The sequence below is a fragment of the Crocodylus siamensis genome, chromosome 8 (assembly GCF_052110815.1).
Source record: "Crocodylus siamensis isolate JL-2025a chromosome 8, ASM5211081v1, whole genome shotgun sequence".
Classification (NCBI taxonomy): Eukaryota; Metazoa; Chordata; order Crocodylia; family Crocodylidae; genus Crocodylus; species Crocodylus siamensis.
In genome coordinates this window covers 9,061,151-9,067,150 of record NC_143402.1, presented here as the reverse complement: position 1 = coordinate 9,067,150, position 6,000 = coordinate 9,061,151, and the positions used below count along the sequence as shown (strand labels likewise).

At 47.0% G+C, this 6,000-nt stretch overlaps 1 long non-coding RNA gene across 1 annotated transcript in view; it reads right to left on the bottom strand.

The window, feature by feature from the left end:
* Nucleotides 1-1,159: 1,159 nt before the first annotated feature.
* LOC149858050 (uncharacterized) overlaps nt 1,160-6,000 on the bottom strand; it is a 35,236-nt gene continuing 30,395 nt past the window's right edge. The window contains exon 3 of the long non-coding RNA XR_016443741.1: nt 1,160-4,644. This is a non-coding gene — a long non-coding RNA (uncharacterized LOC149858050). The remainder of the gene's footprint in view (nt 4,645-6,000) is intronic.

Here is a 6,000-nt window from a genome sequence, read left to right as displayed (position 1 = left end):
ATAGGACTACTATAGATGTTAAGACCCTGCATAAAATCCAATATAATATAATTACTGCTGTGAATCCAACTAGTCCCTGTCAAGATATAAAGAGGGGACCTTGGAAGGTGGGATTCATAGATCCACAGATGCTATGAAGGGAAGGACCTCAGCAGATCATCAAGTCCGACCCCCTGTCCTGGGCAGGAAAGAGTGCTGGGGTCAGATGACCTCAGGCAGATGCCTATCCAGCCTTCTCTTAAAGACCCCCAGGGTAGGGGAGAGCACCACCTCCCCTGGAAGCCCATTCCAGACTTTGGCCACCCTTACCATGAAGAAAAGGTTTGGGGAAGCAGTCTCGGGTCTGTGCTAAGTTACTCTAGAGGTACCAGCTCCCCAGTGGGCTACTGAGTTTGGATGCTCGCATCCATATGTTTTGCCGTGGACTCGGCTCATTCGTAACAACAACCACCTTAGCAACCAAGTCATCGCAGACCCAGACAGGAAAGAGATAGGGCCGTTCCACCGACGGGCTGAAACAAGCAACCGTGCTACTTTTGTCTGCCAGATCACACGCCTCAACTTCACCTATTCCCGGCTAATCAGAATGATTGCATTTGTTGTGGTACCACTGGTCTGTAACACTTACCACTACTTACCCTTTTAGAATAATCATACCCTTTACAGTACCTCTTGCAGCCTAAGGTTTTACAGTGAAATTGGAGAAGGTATGAATAACCCTAATAGCATTCAGGCAGTGGCACTCTCTCACAATTACTGTATAAAAAGGTAAATGTGCTCCTAGCAGTGCTCCATTTAAATTTATAGTGATTGCTTCCACACTGCAACACAGTAAATGAAAAAGAATCCCACCTCCTTTGAATAAGAGGTTTACAGCAAATAAAAAGAGCCCAGGGTCATGTGGTAACCCAAGTTTGTCATCTCGCCCGGCCAGAATGGGACCCGTGCTGGCCATTTCTAGGCTTACAAAAAATAGGTGAAATATAGTTATGTTTTGTGAGGAACATAACAGTAGGGAAAGCAATCAGGACTTACAGTGCTGAGGTCCTCTGTCCAGCTGCAGGATGGATATGGCCGAGCCAGAAACCAGGCAAGCTCTTCTCAACCCGCCTCTCCGTCTTCTCTATCCTGGATTTGACTGAGTCCCCATTTCTAAGAAAAAGGTCAGCATCAATCAGAGCCTCTGTGATTAATTTGGTCCTTAGCACGGTTGCTCTGAACAAAGGCTGCTCATGGTGTCAGATGTGGTGAGCCTTGCTGGTGTTATGTTTTTCGCAAGGAGCACAGACCTTGAACAGGTTGTTAAGCCATCTCTAGAGATGAAAGGCTGAGGCAGCACTCTGCATTCAGTCTTTCAGACCCTCAGATGTTTGCTACAGTGCACGTCAGCTTTTCAATTCAACACTTGCCTGGGTGATAAACATGCAGGCCAAGTGCCTGACCCTGCCCTCCCTGAAGTCAAGGGCAAGGCTCCATGCAGGAATGAGATCTTGCTCCTGACCTTCAAGAAAACAGTGTTGAGCATGACACAGAGGATTTTTACTGCATTGGGTAGAAATTAAGATGAAGGTGGCTGCTGCTTTCTCAAGGAGCTTTCCAGCTGCTGCCACCTCTGGAAGCTCAGCCTAGACCCGCCTTCTACCAGCCCCGCTTCTGCCTCTTCTAGCAAAGCACCAGCAGTGGGAAGGAGAGCTCCCTGCTCTCCCACTTCATCTCAGTCTCACGCCGAGCGAGAAAGCAAAGCATCTTTCCCCCAAGCCAAAATGTAAGGGGACCTTGTGTGATAACACCAGCCATCACAGAAAATGGGCAGGGCGGGAACTAGAGAGCTGGGAGGACTGCAGAGTCCTTTCCATGGCCAGCAGCCCCTCTGCTGCATGCTTACACTCACTTTGCTCCTGCCACCTCCTTACCAAGTAGAAAACTGAAGGGAGCCTGCGAGTCAAACCCTCTCCCTTCAAGGATGACCCATCAAGGATGGCCCAGCTCCCCTGCTTTTCTTCCTAGGAGCCTAACATTAACTCTTCTGCTCCCCTTGGTTGCTGTTGCTCCCTGGCTCTAAGCGATGACGAGCCTAGAGGAAATCTACTCGCACTGGCCTTGTGGAGGTCAGTGCAGTGCCCATCCCCACCTTACATCTGAGGAGGATTATTTTAATACACACGGGATGCCTTTCAGGGCCATTTCGCCAGCTTGCTGCTGCTCGGGGGTATGGGGTATCTCCGCTTCCGAGGTTCTGCAGAGCAAGAGGGTCCGCCAACAGCACACCAGCCGTCCGAGAGCTGCAGAGCCAGCAGGGATTTGCTTGATCTGCCACGGCCTCCAAGATCCACATATCTGAGGTACATTTCCCCCTCCCTTTTTTTGTAAAAGTCATACAAAGGAACCACTTGCAAAGCTCCTAACATGGCATGTAGTCTGGAAGCCAATTCCTGCCGGAGCCTTAAAAGTGAGTGATTTCGCACAACAGCAACTACAGAACAAAATTTAGCTGTGCAGGCGTGTTGGGTAAAGCACGAAAGGACATTTTCAGGCACTTTGTCACTGCAAACCGCAGTGCCAGTCACTGGCTTCCAGCCAGGCTTTACGCTGGGCAGGTGCTGATGTGATGGGAGAGATAACATGAACAGCTTCCTAGGCAATGCTGTCAGGGGCCAGGGACAGATTAATAACACAGTCCGAAACACACTGCCGCCGCTTCCTCTGGAAAAAGGGTCAGTGGGTGACTGGCATTATGACTTGAGACAACGGAGCAGTGGTCCTTTCTACGCACAGGAGAAACTCTCCTTCCAGACGAGCCTGGTCCGTCTCTCTGCATTTATGCCAGCCCAAGTTTGCACATGAGAAATAATAATTGCAACGACTTCTCCTTTCCTGCACTCCCGAAGTCCCACAGCACGGGATGTTATGCTGTCCTGCCAAAAAGCCAAGCTAGCAGGAAAGCACAGACGACCAAAAGTCCCTTCTCCTGCTCATTATGACCGTAGCCCCAAATCCCGATGGGCCAGGGTATCACTGCTACTAATACCACGCGCAGGCTCCCTTTATTCATTGGAGGCACTGACTGAATGGTCTGTTAAGAAGAATTACTCCTCAGAGAAAGGGGGGAGAACAACACAAAAACCGGTTCCATTTGTGTATTTAACCCTAAAGCAGGTCAGGCACCAGGTCACGTGCGTGTTTGCAGGCAGACCTGAAAGCCTGTCTCTCCTCTCTTGCTTTTTTTCCTCTCCTTTTCACTGACACTCTCCTGACACTGTTGCTCTCCTGCACTTTGCTCTGGAGTCTATTAACTCTCTTCCCTGCTTGTTCTCATCCCTCTCCTTGTCACGAGAGTCCTGCAGCTGTCATCACAGCCTGCCTCAGCACAAGTCCAACTGTCTCACTGACCTGTCACTACAAGCTTCAGGTTCCACCTTCTGTCCTTCCCCCTAGCAAGGCACTTGCCTCCAAAAATCCTGCTTTCTATCTGACATAGCAGGAGAGATTCATATGTTGACTGGAGGGCCTGATTTTACCATTTTTATACAGACAAAACTCCTGCAGGCTATAGATCCGGATCCTGTTTATTCAGCCATCAGTAAGGACACCTCTGACATCAGACTGCCTGTCCAACAGGCACACGAGACAACCCAACCACCTCTTTTATGTAGAAACACACAGTAGGACCATCTATTGCCATAGCGAAAGAGCTGATCCCTCCATTCATAACCCAGGAAGCAGAGCACAGAAAAAAAAAAAAATGTCAGTGTTATGTGTTTGTGGCTGGAAGAAGCTCTATTGCAAAGCAGCAAATGGATCCATCTGTGCGGATCCATCCAGCTACAGCATGCTGCAGCCAAGAATTAAAAAAAAAGGGGATTTGACATTTATACAGACAATAGCAATAGCCAGAGTATAGCCATTTGTACTAACAAGTGTTCTGGAAGTGATACAAAGGCCTCATGTTTCCAGGGTTAAGCCACCTGATAATGTATGGATGCACCAGGTGATACCTCATGTACGCACTGATTATTTTATAGTCTGCCGTGCTAAAACCTTGCTTGGAGGCATCTTGTGCTGGGCACCGTCTCAGGCAGGACATAGCTAGACGGCACCTCAGACACCTTTTCTCTTACTATGTAGATTCCTACACAGGGATCAAAAGAGTGAAGACTTGAACCAAGGTTTGCCTTGATACCGCAGGTCCTGTTCTCTCTCCTGAATAGGTGATAGATGCCCATGACATTCTACATTTAACAGGAGCATCGGCTGCGATTAGAGAGCCTGCTATTATTTGTGGCAGGCATCTGAGCAACCACACAGCCGATTATGAACTGTATATACGTATAATGTAGGTGAAGTTTCAAGTCTCTGCTTCGTCAGGGTCACTGAATAATTGCTCCTTTCATACCAAACACGCTTCCTTCCCAGCCTTTGATCACATCACCAAACCAGACATCAGAAGGCAGGGAGGAGGTTACAGAGATTCTTGTTGTTATCAGCGATTAGAGCAAGTGCTGCTGATAACATAGCTAGGATGAAAATGCCGTTTCTCTTCCATTCCACTTTTTCAGCTGCTTGGAACTTTCTCAGACTAATTCCTTCACGGCTGAAACATTCCTTGCTTGGTCTCAGCTCAGAAGTGATTTCCTTTATTTCCCCCTGAAGAAAGTTTAAGCAAAATATTAAGTTCAGTTGTTTTTGAGCTGGCAGCATGAACAATCAGCTATTTCCCCCCTGGCTCCCTCTTAACCCCAATCAGAATTTGTACCACCAGCAACTCAGAAATGGCTGAAATTATACACATCAAGTGTTCTCATCGAGACGTACAAAACAAACCCCGTTTAAAAACAGAACTGGTGGAGTGTTTTAAAGAGGAGTTTAAAGAAATCAAGAAACATTTCTAATGCTGCAGACCCCCAAAATATGTATTTCCTTTTTTCGGACATACTTTTTAAGATAGCAGAAAGAAGATGGTGCTAGTTTTCAGATGCATTTGCTTCCAAAGCCAAAGAGATTTCATGCTTAGAGTTTGCAAGGACCTACAGCCCAGCTGCAGTTCAAGAAACTTCTGAGCCTTTCTACCAGTCATCAAAAGTTTGTAAGCTGAATGCCATTTCAAGGCATTTTTGAGCTGGCTTGTAAACCCAGCAAATGGGACTGGTCTCAGCTTTATTATCCTTCCTCCCAGCCCCTCCCCCCAAATCCTTTTATCTTGTTTAAAATTCAGTGCAAAAACTACTGTTAGTCAATTCAATGCAAGGGTGAGTTCAACAAACCCAGCACCCAGGGGTGGCAGAATTCTGCACACTTGCTCTCACAAGTTTAACTCAGACAAGCTGTACTCTCGCAGTCTTTTTTTTAAATCCCCTTTCTCTCCCAAAATACAGAGATGACCCACCAGGCCAGCAGCAAAGTTTGGATTCCTACTCATGCTCTCTCAAAGCTTGGGAGTTCTCGGTTATTACAGATAAGTTTGGACCCAAACCTATCAATAACAACAGGCTGGTTGGAGCTATTCGTGTCGAGTCTTTAGGCCCATCCCTAGCAGACCCAAGTGCACTACAGCTTATATTACAAATGTTTGTATAAGAGATATAGGCTGTACAACTTGGCTGAGCTGATATTGTGGATAAACTTTGAGTGCTGGAATTCCCTGGTTTTGAATGTTTAGTGTTGGTCAACATTCAGGTTGACAAATTAGTTTTTACCACATACACAATATTATCTATGCAAGTGCTCACAATCCGCAGAGTCATTACGGGCAGCTCAAATACACTTCCCAACCCTTGTACCTTTACAAGTAGGCACTACCAAAAAAAAAAAAAAAAAATCTTATGACAAAACAGTCATAAGACAGCAGGTAAGAAAACAGTGTAATAAAGAAATGCCCCAAAGTGCCGTGATTCAGACGCCATTCAGTTAAACGCCTCATTGAACCAGAAGACCCCTGACTCGTACCCCAAAGCTCAGTAAATGCCTGGCAGACCACAAAGGGGAGCAGATGGGACCCCCAGT